Source organism: Falco punctatus (genome assembly GCF_963210335.1).
Source record: "Falco punctatus genome assembly, chromosome: 8".
Lineage (NCBI taxonomy): Eukaryota > Metazoa > Chordata > Aves > Falconiformes > Falconidae > Falco > Falco punctatus.
This window is the reverse complement of record NC_137588.1, coordinates 31,007,366-31,023,259: the sequence shown is the minus strand read 5'-3', so window position 1 is coordinate 31,023,259 and position 15,894 is coordinate 31,007,366. Positions and strand designations below refer to the sequence as shown.

Genomic DNA, 15,894 nt, shown 5'->3' with positions numbered 1-15,894 from the left:
TTCTGGCTCCTGAGTCTGACTTGTCAGATCTTCTCCCTAGGATCATGTATGGTCTTTATCATACACTTATTTGGCTCGTCTCTGGCAAGGTCCAATTTGCAGAGCAGCTGTTTTCATCCCAGTCAATTTATCAGAAGGGACCTAGCTTCCTAAGGGTCTTGTTTGCAGAGAGCTGCCAAAATCAGCTGGGCTCAGTCTATTCTTCAGTATCTAGCCCACCTGGGACTTTGTGGTCCTTCACATGATGCCTTCAAGATTTTGCTTCCTTTCTAGTCAATCCCACCTTTGGGCCTGTATACCAGTTGTTACTGTTTCTTTCCTTTTCGTAGTTCAGTTGAGTTCTCAAAACCAGTTTGGTAAAAACACTGAGCTCTTGGAGCCCTGTGGTGTTAGCACTTGTCTCTGGGCAGCTGCAGAGCTGGCTGCCTGTCGGAGCTCTCAGTGTTGGGGAAGAAGCTCAGGCTGCCATATCACTGTCTGCAAGCACCAGTGGTACTAAAAAAAAGGAAGCTCACATGCCTGGGGAGACTCCAGATGTTGCAGAGGGGATAACTGGCAATATCAGCTCACGGTCTATTAGTGTGCTGTACACCTCAGTGGATATTTCTGTAAGCCGCAGCACCTAAATTAATTTTGGTCTACCTTGGTGCTGGATTAAGCTTTTGGAGTCCCAGTTTTCTTCTTTTTCTGAATGCAAATTTCCAAAGCAAAGGGAACACCTGGAGTGGAAGATACTGCAGATGTCAGACATTTAGGCTATAAAATTATAGGATATTTTATTTTACTCAGCATGGGGTTCAGTGGCAGCTATGCATCCAGGTATTTAGTTTTAAACTATTAATACATAACATGGATTTGCAGCTCTATTTTCAGTGCAAATATTTTATAAAATATTGAAATTTAACACAGCTCTATATTCCTTGTTACAGGATAGTTAAATCTATAATGGCAATTTCTTTCTTTATCAAATCCTGTACAATCCTATTAGCTGTTGAGCTATAAAATCCAATTGGCCTTTCTCCTGTAAGATCAGCTGAGATGTGATATAAATTCAAAATATTAGCACAGACTTTAGCCTAGGGCGAGCACTGTTCTCTGCAAAGATACAGGGCCCTCACTGTACTTACACTAATATTTGTGACATACCCTTTACCCTCAGCTTGAGACTCTGCTTTCCCAGTCACCAAACCTGTCTACTTGAGACTTATTTGATGAAGCAGTTGGTGCATCCTGCTGTGAAAGTAAACATAGCATTCAAGGGTCATTTGAAGTCCAGCGTGCCCAAGTCCTTTCTTTAAGACCACTTGAAGAGGAGGGGAAAATTGGAAGAAAACTCTCTGAAGAGGAACTTTGCACTGAATGAGCAATTTGGATGGGAATGTTCCACAGCAGCCGCATGAAGCCATGGGAAATGACCACACAAGGTTAATTGCATCTGCCAAGTGTTTACAGATTTAAAGAAAGAAGAAAAATGTTAAATCATACACATTTTCTTGCCTGCCAAGTCCATTAGTAAGCTTCTTAAACTAGCATGTGGCTCTGTGGATTCTTTCAGGCTGTCAGCATGTTATAGGCATGAGTAGCATGGCCTACAAGACACTTGTGCTTTCCACAGGAGGCAGGAGGACCTGTGCTGTAACCACCATGCTGATGATGGGGTCAGTAATAGCTCTGGCACAGCTGGAACTCATAAACATGGTTGGGGCTGGGTCCAAACCACCAGGGTGCTTGGAGAACTCTGGCTACAGCCCCCATACCCCTGGGGTCCAGAAGGATTTGCTCATGTGCAGTGAATGCACAGGACCAGTGTGGAGACGGAGTATGTAAAGCTCAGCCTAATGAGAGCTGGGGAGCCGGCTCAGATCAGGCAGGGCTCTTCAGCTTTGTCTCAGAGCCCGGCTGTGCTGGATCTGTGCTGACTTACAGTGGCAAGTTGTCTTTACTATTTTCATTATCTTTTTTTGTTTTCTGTTACCTGGGATATTCCAACTTCTTGTTACTTTGGATAGCAAAGCGTGGATGGTGTATGTGATCTGTTTTTTTTTCACTTAACTAGAACACAGGAGTTTAACACACCTTATAATTGGCATCCGTTATACCAATAAAAACAGCAATTAACCTGTTACCCTTGTCTGAGGTTGACAAAACAAGGAAGAAAGTTGCATACAAATTAAAGCTGTGCCCAGCAAAATGGGATCTTTATGTCTCTCTCAGAAATAGGAAAGTTTCAAAGGCGGTTTGCTGAGATCAAAAGAAAAACTAACCTTCCAGGGGGCTTGCACCAAATAACTTGAAAACACATTGATTGCCTTATCACTAAAAATCTTCTCTTTTCATTATATTATGATGTAGACTAAATATGTAAAAACAGGCTTGAATTGCTGAGATTCTTGCTTATTGAGTTCAGTAGCATAAACACGCATCCCAGTAGCTCATGCTGTAGGTGAGGTTTGGAAGTCCTCTGGTTGGATGCACTTGATAGGAAGCAACTTGAGGATCAGAACTGGTTCTTTTAGGAGATTGTTACTACTTTGGCAGGATGTGAGTCAGCAACAGGTGATGTCTGCAAAGACATGACTGGAGGGGTGAATTGGGCCATTTTGGGTTACCAGTAGGACAGAAAGCCTCACCTATCAGCAGCATACAGTCATAGTCTTGGGCACATTGTGCTCTTGCCAGATCTTTTATAGGAAATGATGTGTGAGAGGGCCTGGTCCTAAAGAAAAACTTAGTGTTGGCAGATGATGACTCGGATGAGAGAGTTGTTCCTGCTGATTTGGTCAGGCATGGTGTCACTAGTCCTCCAGGAAAGATACTAAATGAAGTTTCTGACATTTGAAATCATTAATTATCACTTGGCGCTTTTCAGAAGTGAAGAGTTCCCAGTTCCATTTCTCACAGTTATTTCTTGGCAGATTTAATAGAAGTCATGTAACACTTTCTACGCCACACCATTAAACAGCAACTATGTGCATTAAGCAGCAGTCATAGTGACCTCTGGCCTCAATGATCCTAAAATTCATCCCCTTTTTCATACATGAAGCCTGAATAAATTCAGTGTAGAATTGTGGTCGTAGTGTGTAAGACACAATTATATCCTCTCAAGAAGAAATGTACTGTAGAAGTTCAAGACCAGTATTTTAAAACACCCTCCAGGTCTGGACTCCTGCCTTAAACTCTATCTGAAAATAAGCAGAAGTGCCAGACACTGCCTGTTTTGCCCTGCCGCTGGCCCCCTTCCTTCAGAGCAGATTAGGAACAAATGTGGATCTCACCAGCTCACATAAGCACTCCAATGAATTTAGAAGCAAACATGATAAAAAATCAACAGCCATTTCATCGAGTTTTAACTATCCCTGACTCATTAGTAACAATGAGATGTATTACATAAAATGTAATATATAATGATTTCTTCATCCTGTTATTTAAATTCTTTGTGATGTCTCTTCATAGTTAGTAAAACAGTAATGGGCTAATTGAGGGGAACTATTCACATATTGTTGGAGGAGATGAACAAACTTTTTTCCATCATTGCTATTTCCTCCTGTGACAGAAACCACATTCCTTCTCTGATGATGTTGTGACTTTTGCCACGCTCTGCTTCTGAGCGTGTTAATTGGCATCTCTCAGATGAGTCTGTCTGTCAAAATCACATGTAGCACCTGGATGCATAATGTAACAAAATACTCTCTATATTTGAAAAGAATTCAGATTTAATATCATATTCTATAAATAAAGTTTCCTTGTTGATAAGATTGATGTGATATGTTTTTAATGGTGTCTTTTCATTTTTAAAAATGAAAACTCTTCTGTGCATTTGCTTTCTAATATTGAAGCTTTCAGATCCAAATCAAAGCATAACTTGTGCCTATGAGTGCGTGCCACTGAAGTCAATGGTCCATAGGTATACGCTTAATTTTAAGTACATGCTTCTTAAATGCTGCACAGTCTGACCCCACTTTTCTTAAAATTCGTCAAATTTTATTTTCAGATTTTATTTTCAGACTTTATTGATGCTGTTATTTCTGTGGATTTGAATATGTCGCTGGGAATAGGGATAGACTATTTGGTTTTGATAATACTGCTTTGGCCACTCTCCTGCAGCCAGATCCAGCAGAGTGCAAACTATTATCATAGGAACAGAGTTTTCCTGTATGCTGTGCAAATTTATAATCCCCTTTCTTAACTTGTGGAAAGCTAAACTTGCATCCAAGAGCAAATGGTCATGCAACCAAGTTCACGGGAAAGATCACTGACATTGAAGGAAGGGACCTTCATTGGCATGTTAAGTTTTCCAAATGAATTACATTGTCTCATCTCATGTGCTGTGTTCCACATTTGAAGGTTGCAAGGTGTGGTCAAGCTTCTTCTTTAGTAATGAGGACTGTAAGTAATTGAACACAGAGATCCTCAACTAAAGCCCTCTGGGGTCAATGAAAAGGTCCTTACTGACTGGTTTTGATCATGCCCTTGTCTTCTGTTCAGATCAAACGCCTCCTGAAGTGGAGCTGCGTTTAGGAGAAAATGTCCAGCACTTCATGCTGAACATAGGTGTGGTTTTGGAGTCTTTTTACTGGGAGGTGGAGATGTATGCATTTTGGAAAGGGAAGTATTCCACATTCTTTCACTCACGTATACAGTGTGGGAAGGCTGGAAAAAAGCACGTGGCTGAGCATAAAAATGAAACAGTGCTTTCTTTGCCCTGGCAAGAGTGAACACACAGAGAAATACACACAGACAGAATGAGCCCTGTCACGCAGGGAGTCATGATTTACTGATGCACTGACTGCATACCAAGTGCAGCCACGTGACAGGAGCAAGGCTCTGCCCCTCAGGAGTCTGGGGGGGCTGGCACCCAAGCACCTTGAATCTTGTTTTCTTCTTTACACTGATATTGTTCCACCGACTGCATGAATTTACTGCTAACCTATAGCATTACATATGTTAAGATCTTAAGTCCCTTCTCATCTTTTCTTCCCTCTATTTCCAAACTGGTGTAAAAGGCATTAAGTTGATATCAGCAGTTTGCATAGGGAGTGCTGGGCTGCTGTCAGCATAATGTGCTTTGCTCAGGTGTGAGTGACTTTGGTGGCTGAGATATGGGCCTATTTCCTTTAGTACTGATGATCGCTTACATTGCTGTAGCCCCCAGTGGGTCCCATTCTGCTGGTTATCACAGTGACTCTGAGGAAGAGGCAATCCCTTTGCCACATCAAGGGCCTGACTGATTTCATGTCCTCTGTGACAGGGTAAATGGGTTGAAGTCAATGGAGCTGTGCTGGGGTGAGAGGAGACCGGAGCATTGAGGGTGATGGATCTTCCTGCTTAAGGAGCTTTTATGGCTCCCAGGGCTGTGATGTTTGAATGCCTCACAAACTTTAAGACCACTCCTGTGAAAGAGGGAAGCAGCGTCATCCCTGCTTAACAGCTGGGGAGCTGAGATACAGTAAGATGAAATACCTTGGCCAAGGTCGCTCTGGAAGTCTGTGACAGAGCAGGGTCTGCCAAGTAAAACCTTGCCAGATCTCAAGCTGGTATGTGGATGGCTGGACCAGCTTTCCTCCTAGCATGGAGCGAATGGGCTGTCCTTGCCTTCTGTCCTGCTCTGCCCTCATCTTCCTCCTTTCTGGTGTTGCGGTGGTGAAAGCTGCTTATCTGCAGCCCACTGAAAAGGATCAGGCAAAGCCCAGCCTCTGGGATGTTCTTCCTGGCACAGGCTGGCTATGATACCCTGGGGCACAAGTGGAGGACAGATGCCTGTTTCCAAGGAGTGTGGGAATCCAGGGTCAGCACCACCACCAGACTGTTCATTACTAAGGTCTGAACTGTGGCACCTTCCCCTCTCACATTTGTATTATTTAGGGTGACTAATCATAATAACAAATTGATTAAGGTTAACTGGATAAAGTCATCTAAGTCATATTTACTGCTAAACTAACTGCCCAGGGAGGTGAATTAATGATCTTTACAGAAACCTTTTATGGTTATTTGGCCACAAGGTGTGATCTGGTTTGATCTTTTATGCAACATAAATCAGTTTAATGGTTAAATCTGTGCAGCTAGCTGTTGAATTTAAATGAGGGCTTTTTAAATGAAGTATGATGCTTTTCCACACACAGAGGGACATTGAGCAGGTGTATATTGCAATTAAATGGGAAAACTTACAATTAGATAATGTTAAGTTTGTGACACTGGCTGACAGGAGCCTGGAGATTCATGGTGAAGATCCATGATCAATCATTAATCCATGCCACTGTGGAAGGAGTAAAATTGCAAATGGTTTCAGTTGAGGTCAAAGCAGTGTGAGAGAGTGCAGTGAATGGCTGATACCAGCCATTCATGTCAATAGCCTTGGGTTCAAATACTCTGTTGAGTCACAGGTGGAGATGATTTGCACTTAGGAGACAACTCTCAGCCTTTCTAGCATTTATGCTGCTTTTGGCAATACCCAGGAAGGCCTGGCAGAGACCAGGGACCTGTTAATATAGGTGGGCTACAAACATGTCCTGGGACATAGCTTCAGACAGTTGCATATTTTTCAGGATGAGAAAAAGCTAAAATGGCATACCAGCTCTCCTGGCCTTCCTGCACACTGTGCTCCTAAATCATCTGATGTAGTCACAGCCTCTCCTCTCTCTTTTAAACAGCAGTGGTATCTCTCCCAAGAGCTTACTGTTTAAATGGTGAATGCACTTTGGGAGGTGGAGGTTGACAGACCTGTGCTAGTGCATTCCAGGTCAACAAACCACATCTGAAAATGAAACCAGCACTTCTGATCTATGTAGCCTTTTGTCTTAGCCACACTGCCTGCCTGGTCTCCCATGAATCCTATGTCCACCCAAGGATGGAAAAAGGGACCAACTATTAGGTAGGACAACTTAGCCATGTGCTTCCCAGGAGGTTTGCTGACCTTGAGAGCAGTCTTTTAGACACACCTGTTTACTCAGATGTTTCCTGAAGGGAGAACTGTTTGGGATGTTTATTGGGCACTGGGGAGAAGTTATTTCTAGTTGGGAAGGCATGGAGAAGAGTGACTGGTTCCTATCTGATTGACTTCTGTTCTGAGTGCTCCTATGTTAATGTTAGTGGTGAGTGGAAGTGGGTGAAAGGATTCATGAATACTCAGGGAGAGATTGGTCCAGGCAGCATGAGACACTTTTTCCCATCCAAATCAAAGTGGCTGATAGGGTGTGGTCCTCCTAGTCTTGTCTCCTTGAGCAGAGGGTAGTTGCCTGCTTTTCCTGTAGGAAATGCTGTAGGAAGAGCAATGTCCCATTGAGTAATGGAGCTCAAATGCTCAGTGATTCTGCCAAGCCTTCCTGCATGTTTGAACTCCCTGGTGTGACCCAGGGGAGGCAGCACAGCTACATGCTCACAGTGTTCAGCTGGGACTTGGGTCATCCAGTTACATAGCTTTAACCCTTTTGCCTGGGTGACTGTATGCTTTCTGTGTGTTTCCTGTCCATCTCCCATCATGGAAAACAGATCTAGTAGGGCAGAGCTCTGGGTAAGTTCTGCTTGTAAGTATGAGGATGAAAATGGCTGTATAAGAGTTAAGCCTGCTTACCATGGATGTGCGTTAAGTTTACTGCTTGAAGTAATACAGTCTCTGTAGAAGGTCCACCTGTGTGCAGGATCAGAGCACGCTGTGGGTGCATCTTGGGTTATGGCTTTTCAGAACTGCCAGCCAGTTTGTTTTGTTCCTCCCCAGCAGATCACCTGTGCTAAAGTTCTTTCCAAGTAGAGTCAGTAAAAATGTTTTAACACTTATAATAATAATTTAAATCTTCAAAGCTCTTTGCAAACACAAACTAATTGAAGAATCATCATCAACCGAAAAATCACAGTTTTGTCTTTTTGATTTTTTTTTTAACTTACTATGTTACAAACTCCACCTGAATGTTGTAATGCCGCTCATAAAGCAAGGAAAGGAAAATTTCATGGATTTCTTTCTCTCTTCTTTTTCTGGTCAAAGCTGTGATTGATAAAGTTTTAATTCCTTTTTTCTTTATTAACTGGCTTGAATCACAAAAGAACAAGAAAAAGACATTAGCTACATTCCCTCCAGCCTGCTTCTGCTGTGAATTTGCAGTATTGGAAATGGGGGCTGTTTGGATTTTAATGCTTTTACCTTTGGTTTATTACCTTTTTACGCAAAACAAAATAGAAAGAACATCACAAAAATATGTGATTTTTAGAGCCTTAAAAACTGAACGGGGGGTTCAAGATAGTACTTGAAACTACTTCAGACAATATATTTTTGTATGGCATTAAAATGCAAGTTGGTGCATTAAGTCTTCCACCACTTTGGTGAGGTAAGTAAATGTTATGATCCTATTTAACATATGCCTTAAGCCACATGAAAAGCCAAATCTGAGACTTGGCATACTTGGATGTAAATCATTAAAACTGCAGCTCCTTAAATGAAGTCTGAATTCAGTCCAAGGAGAGAATGTTAGGACTGGAATTAGGCTCGGTCATCAACCTATCTCCTGTACACCAAACTGTGATTTAATAATATAGTCACATATGAAAAACTGTACTGATGACTCTGATGGTGTTTCAGATTTTCACTGCCATGATTGTTTTTAAATCAAAGCTTGTTGTTTCTGATGTGCTTGGGCTGGTATAAAGGGTGGTAACCAGTCTAAGATCTGTCTGGCTTACACTTGGAGGGGCTGTTGCCTAGAGCCCAGATACTGTATGAAGCTGGTATCTCAAAAAAAAATTTGAAAACTTGCTTGGTTTCAAGTTCAGTCTATATGACGTGCAGTACAGGATTTCCACCAAAGTGCATAAGGAGGACTCATAGTGAAATTTTTAAAGCACGAAGCAGAGCTGTTGTGGCAGGCTTGGAAACTGGTTTTGTTTGGATTGTTTGGAAACAGTCTGTCTGCTGTAGAAAGATAGTTTGAGGCTGGGCAGAGAATGTAGGATGCCAATTTCTTTGTTTCTTTAGTCAAGTATTGTTCTTTACCACTTCACAGAGAAATTGGCTTATTAATTTTTATTATCAGGACTTTCAGGATTCTGAAAATGGACATTATGATCAACCTACGCCAAGCCTGCACTGGTCTTTCAGTAACCTTTATCTGTGTTTCAGGATGGAAATCAAAACAGAAATCAGAGAAGCTTTGTTTCATTTCCAGACCGTTGGAGTAGGCTTGTTCATGTGGTTCTAATGTGGGGATTAAATTTGAGAAACATCAAGATGTAGCAACTTAATTCTGTCAGCAGAGAGAGTGGTTGTAATCTGAAATATCTGGCCCTGACAAAGGTTACTCAGAGCTGCATAGGTCAGTCTCTGCTCTGATTTTATGACTTGATTTTCTTGATTTGATATTTCAAGTCTGATTTCAAGAATAAGGTTGGTCCATTCTGCTGGAGGAAAGATGTAGTCACAAATCATCATAACCTCCCAATTTAGGGAGGTCAAATGCATCTTCTCTTTTTTGTCCCACTGCTCAAGGAAGAAACTGAGAGGTGTAAGGATTTCATGGGGACTCGCTCTCAAAACACATGGAGAGTCTCAATGGTTACTTGCTTTGGTTGTGCTTTCAGATTTGCCCTGGCAAAGTTGTCCAATTAGGAACAAAATATATTGTTGAAGCCTGACTGTGGTACCCAAAGAGCTGGTTACTAAGCATTCAGCATTGTTCCCAATTAAAGCTGCTGTAAAACATGAAGCAGATGTTCTGTGGTAATGCAGGCATTGGTGAGAAACAAAGCAAGGGAAAGTACACCAACTCTGCTAGCCCGAGTGTCCACCTCTCCATAAGTCCACCAGATACATGGCAGGGAGAGAGAGGGGAAGTGGTCTGTCCAAAAAGTTCAGGAGGTGGAAGCAGCTCGCAGCTGAAGGAAAGGAGGTCTCTGGCTGTAGCACATCTTCATTAATTGCCAAAATAGATTACCCACTTGACACCGCTGCTCCAAGTGCTCTGTCTCCAGTCCCACCTGGCTATGCTGTAACTCTTATTTTCTGCTTGCGCTGCAGGAAACAAAACAGCATTGCCATTTTCCCTGCTTTACCCTTGAAAGGCAGTGACGTGCCTTCGTAGGCAGAGAGGAAGAGGCTGCTAGTGAAGGCACTGGCATGGGACTTGGAGGATTTTGGTTTAATTCTTGCCTCTGCCACAGACTGCTTGTGTAACTCTGAGCAAGTCGATTAATCTCCATGTCCCTTCAGTACTGCAGTTGTAGGATAATCCTCCCTGAGCCTTTTTCTTTCTTATCTAGTGTATGCCCCGTTTAGGGCAATTGTGGTCACCTTTGCTTTTGTGTAATGCAGTGACTGGACAGTGGGACCCCATGGGCTGCAGGAAAAATAGAGCAATAACCCAGGGCACCCTGAGCTGATTCAGGCCTGGGGCAAATGAAGTCAGGGGGTGGAAGGCTGGTGCTTGCCAGATTTGGGAATGGGGCTGTGCCTCATGGGTGCCTGCAGGAATGGGATACTCGCATCTCTTGGGAGAGCTCTTACAACTGTGCTAAATATTTCTGTATTGATGTGTGCTGGAGGCAAGGACTCCGCTTGGTGACGTGTCATGGTCGTGTCAGCCACGAGGGATAACGAGGTGCTCTGCTGATAAGAGAAACTGTGTGTGCTGTGCAAATTCCTGTGGGTTCAGATACCAGAGTCATTTCAAAGCAATAAAATTCTACTTGCAGTTCTTGTTTCATTTCCCAGACCTGGGACTTACTTTACTTCCCTGAGATTCACAGCACATCTAGTAAGGCTCAGAGGAAGCTGGAGGCCAAGATGCGATTTTTAACTCCATAGGACAGTCATCATTTGACTTCAACCTCATGCTGGACGCCACACCAAGAGGCTGTGGGTTCTTAAGGTGATAAGTCACCCCCAAGCTGGAACCTGAAACAGTTTGTCACAAATCCTATGTCCTGCTGTGGCTGAGTTTGACATGGTACAGTGATTCTAGGTCACCCTTGCATGTTGTTTTACCTGTTATGTCATCATGGGGCTGTCAGTAATTTGCTGCTGAACGCTTAAGAAAGCCCTGCGGGGTGGCAGCTCCCCAGCAAAACAAGGCAGAGCACAGAGGGTAGGAGAAAACAAATGACAAGACAGAGAGCTGGCCAGTGGCGAGGTTGGATGATACAACTTTTAGGAAATTGTGAGTGTGTAGAGAAGATTTTTGTTTTCCCTGACACCCTAATGATTCTTGTGGCTCCCAGGCATCCAAGCAGAGGGGCACCATGAGAACTGCTATTCAGTTCTGCAGGAATAAATGGAAACTTTGTACTGCTGTGTGACAGCCCCAGCCCTTCTTCTGCAGGGAAATCACTACATCTGAGTAACATGCCAGAAGGGGCCCAAGCACGTGCTGCAAGCTGTCAGATGCAACTCTGCTGGAAAGCCCTTGAGCACATTTTGAGGAACCTCAGAAGGGTTTGTGTGTTTGATTCAGATCTGGCATTACTTCTGTCACAGCCTCAGCTGGCAATGTCCCTGCAGTGACTGAGGCCCAAGCAGCACGATTTACAAGGGAAGTTACTATGTTAAATAAAAGTTTCATAAGGAATAATTTACCCCCAGCCGTGCACAATAATGCTGCTGTAATGCCATCAAGGCACTCTGCTGACATCAGAAACCACCCGTGTGACGTTTCGGTGTCTTGTTAATCTCCCCAGGCCTCACAGAAGGGGCTTGCAGCCACAGCTCATGCTCCTTCGTGGCCCGCCTTCTCCTCGCAGGCAGCCAGCAGCTGCAGCGCGGGAGGCACAGGCGCACAGACCCAGCACGAAGCCCTGTGCCTCCCAGCACAAGTCAACCCCCATGTGAGCTGGTGCGGTTTTGTACAGGGAATTACCCTCATCCATCCACGCTCCTGGCTGGCTGGGTGCAAGTCAGCTCCAGCCCAGAGGCTGTAACCACAGCCTTGGCATGGTGTGGAGCTAAGTGCCTCCTCGGGGCTTATTAACTACCTCCTCTTTGATACTCTCTGCAGAAACAGTTCTGTGGCTCCTGGTTTGCATCCAGTGAGCCCAGGGCTTGGGTAGACATGGTAGGAGCATGCGCATCTAACCTGCAGGCAGTGGTGGGCAGTGTGCCACAACCTCATGGGTCTGGAGAGCAGCTCTGCTGCTGGGCTTGCTGGATCCTGACATCTGGCTGCAAGTCCCACAAAGGGCTGGGAGCCTGACTGCTCTATGTGAAGAGCAGGGCAGGGGTTGCTGAGCCTGGAGTGATTTACACCGGGCCCTTGTGCTGCTCCCTTCCTTGGGCCCCTTGGACTGTCTGAGTGCTCGTGACCCCCCGGACCCTCTCCGGTGGGACTGTGAGCTATAACATTTCAAGTGAGAAGGATGATGGGGGGATAAAGAGAAGCGAGGGAAAGGCACCTAATACGATTTCAGAGAGCCCTCTGGCAGTCTGTCTGTGGGAGGCTGCCATGTATAATAAGGAAACAATTTGTCTGGGAATGATTCAGCCTGTAAAACTTCTCCCTGCCTGACCTCTTCCTAAGTCCCCAGCATGGGATTGCGGGAGGTTTCCAGTGGAGGAGAGCTGATAAGGCGCAATAGTTTTCATATGCTCAGAGGAGAGGTCGAAGTGCCTGTGCTGAGACAGCATTATTGCTGCAGCGCTGGGCTGCGCAGAGCCGCATTTTACCTTTTCCCCATGGAGGGCGGTAGATTTTTGCCCTGCTTGGAGACACGTTAACTCCCCAGCCAGCCCTCAGGCTTGTGCTTCCCACAGCCTCTCCCCATGGCCCAGGGACCATAGCTAGCAAAACCCCACTGGCAGCTGCAGAGCTCCTTCCCTGCTGATTTTCATAGAGTTGCCTCCACTCTGAGCTGGCCCACTGGTATTTCCCTGAGGTTTCCACCCGTTTTGTGGGTGACCCCTGGGAGGGCTGGAGGCTGGAGCAGCTGCCCTGCAGGAGCCTGGCGATGGAGGCTGGTTTTCAGCAGGAGAAATTTGTCTGAATTTCCTGGAGCTCACTCTAGACGTGAGGGCTGAGTCGTTTTTGCTTCTCAGGTGCTCTGGGAGTTTCTCCTGTCCAGCACTGTAAGCCTCTACCTGACTTGCACAAATGATTACAAAACTGCCGTTTCTTGGGAATTGAACTGATTTTATCGGTTGTCAGTCTCTCCCAGCAAGGGTGGGAGGGGAAGAGGAGGGACAGCAACAGAGTAAGCTCAGTGGCACTGAGTTTGCAAATGATGACTTTTAAAATAGTAGCCACCTACGTGTGCTTCTCTGTCCCCTAATACACACCCTGACATTTTTGCAGCTTTTCTTCATTGAAAAGTTTATTATCTCTTGGGGTAGAATCTTCTTTTGCTGCTTGCCTTCTGCAGTTAGTAAAACAAGTGCAAAAAGGATATGAGGTGTGAGCAGATCATAATGGGCAGTGATTTGCAGTCAGCCTGAGGGGGCTGCAGGGACCTGCCTGCTGCCACTCTCATGTGGGGAAGGAGTTGCTGTGCCCCTGTGCAGTTCCCTTCGAGAACAGTGCAGCTGTCTTCAGATCTAGCGTTGCTCCTTTCCTTTTCATTAGCTGGATGTAGAGATGGCCAAGATTCCTGACCTTACAAGTTCTGTGCAATCTAAACCCTCTGTGTGGCTGAAGGCCATGAAACACATGCAGCATCCCTTGGGGAGCTGGAGGGGGAACTGAGCCTAAATCAGAGATAGGAGAAGAGACAAAGCTCTGCAAAGGAGCGACCGTTGTGCTGTGAGATGAGGCTGGACTGGGCATGCAATGGGGTTTCAGGGTGAGATGCTAACGACCTTCATCAGCTTACTTCCCCTACAGCAGCGACTTGTGCTTATACCTGCTGTGCTGCTGGTAATGTGACCAGCTCAGCATGGGGGCTGCATTTGAACTAGTTATGAGTGTGCAGCTAAAAAGCTGCTGGTGGGCACCACAAACTTTTTGAATTAATAGGGTGCAAGCCCAAGATGAATGGGGCACCCAGTGTTAGCCTGCAGCGAGGCAAAGGCTCATCAGTGAAGGAGATGTCAGAAGTTCAAACCAGTACCTAGGGTTTGTGAATTCACCTTCTGAATGCATTGCTCTCCAGGTCCTTCAGAGATACCAGCATGGACTGCAAGTGAAATAACTGCTTTCCCTGTTATTAGGTGATATCTATTAACAGACAGCTCATTTTCTGTTCTGTTCCTGGCGGGGACATACTGGCCAGAAGCAGTTTCCAATCTGGCAAGCACAACGAAAGTATTACAGGAAGAGAGAGAAGTCGAGATCCGTGGAGGAAATATTTTTATTCTCTTTTTGTTGCTGGTTTGAAAATAGCCCCTAAGCAGGGTATGTCAGCCAGGAACTGAATTGTATCAAGTTGCCTGTTCATATGTATCAGCTAGTAACAAGTCCACTCTGTACTTTTGGCCTCTTCTCTGATTTTGGTGGAATTTTGGGAAAATTAGCTTGGGCTGGCATTCCTACCCAGGCCATGTATCTGCTGGGTCTGACACTGGCCGAAATCTGCTGCTATGTGGGTTGTGCGTGTGAATAAGCTGTCCTTCGTGAATGCCTTGTTCTAACTCCTAATATCCAGAGACTGGCTCTGAAATGTGCAATATTTTGTCAAACACTTTTGCCTCTCAGCAGCTACGGTTTGCTATCACAGTGCTGTTACCAATATAAATGCCCAGTCCCAGCTTTGTGTGTTGTACTTTCTCCTCATAGCTGCCAGTACTAGTGTATCACAGTCTGGCAAAACCAATAGCAGAGGAAAAACAGGGAGTGTGGAGGAAAATCAGCATCTGTCAGTCATCATCTTCCTTGCTCCGCTGTTCACTTTTGCTGTGTAGAACAAATCACATAACCTTTCTGTGTCTCAGTTCCTTCCTGTATAATGAGGAAAAATATTAATTTGTCTCCTAGAGTGACAGAGAGGTTGTGATCATACTTACAAAGTACTTTGGTAATCACAGGTATTCTGTTAGTGCCATATATTATTGTCCCACACTCTGAATGATCAGTGTTTCCCAACATCTGGCTGCTTGAAGCTCCATCTGTGGGGTACTGCGTGGCCAGCTTCCTGCTATGCCTATGTGCTGAGCATGAGACAACCAAGAAACCGTGGGTCTGTCTCACTGGTGCTAGACGTGATATCTGGATCTGCACCATTACTTTTTAGTCTGGTGCATTGGTAGCACATGGAGCCGTCATGGCAACGACAGTGCATAGCTCCACAGGGAGAAGAGGCTTGGTGTCTCATTGCCTCCTTTGGGCAGCTTACACATCCCTCTCTCTCTCCTATCACAGAGCCCAGCAGCCTTTGTCACCACCTGCACTATGAGCCCCCTTAATTTTCTGCTTTCCACCTATGGCTTGTGACGGGGTGGTCAACAAAGCCATCTGCTCAGGCTCTGCGAACCTGATGGGGGGCTAGCTCAGCAGTAATTAACAACATACACTTCATTAGTACTTCTCCCATGACTTTTCTAAGCAGTCTGTAAATGCCCCACCAGCCCTTTCTTCATTACCTTTTCCCTACTTCACGGTCGAATTAATTCTTTCAGTCTTCATCCCAGAGGAGCTACTGCTCGCTCACTGATCTATGGGGATTTCTTATAACCTGGCTTTCTTAGGTTTTCATACCTGGAATATTATTTCGCCTCTTGCCCTGCCCTCCCTAGACACTTAACACTTTACATTTCATTTATAATCCCTGTCTGATTATTTTCTCTTTGCATTTTGTTGTCTCAGTCTTGGTTTTTTGCTTTCCCAGTCTGTTTTTTTGTGCAGGAAAATGGAATTTGGAGTCTTTCTAAATCATCCTGTAAAGCAACACAGAGCACAAGCTCCCAACAGCAACATTCTAGGTGCTGGCCAAAAAAATATTCCCAGAAGCCTTTTATTCTTCTTTTTCTTTTCAAATACATTTTTGGGTCCCTTCTGT

General features: G+C 44.8%; 1 protein-coding gene across 7 annotated transcripts in view; it reads left to right on the top strand.

Moving 5' to 3' along the window:
- SEMA5B (semaphorin 5B) overlaps positions 1-15,894 on the top strand; it is a 295,424-nt gene that overhangs the window by 40,129 nt on the left and 239,401 nt on the right. Inside the window, exon 2 of one of the 7 annotated variants that reach the window (XM_080399744.1) lies at positions 1,160-15,894. This exon is cut by the window's right edge and continues 36,512 nt beyond it. The exons of the other annotated variants lie outside the window; for them this stretch is intronic. The gene's annotated coding sequence lies outside the window, so the exon portion shown is untranslated. The remainder of the gene's footprint in view (positions 1-1,159) is intronic. 7 annotated transcript variants of the gene reach the window in all.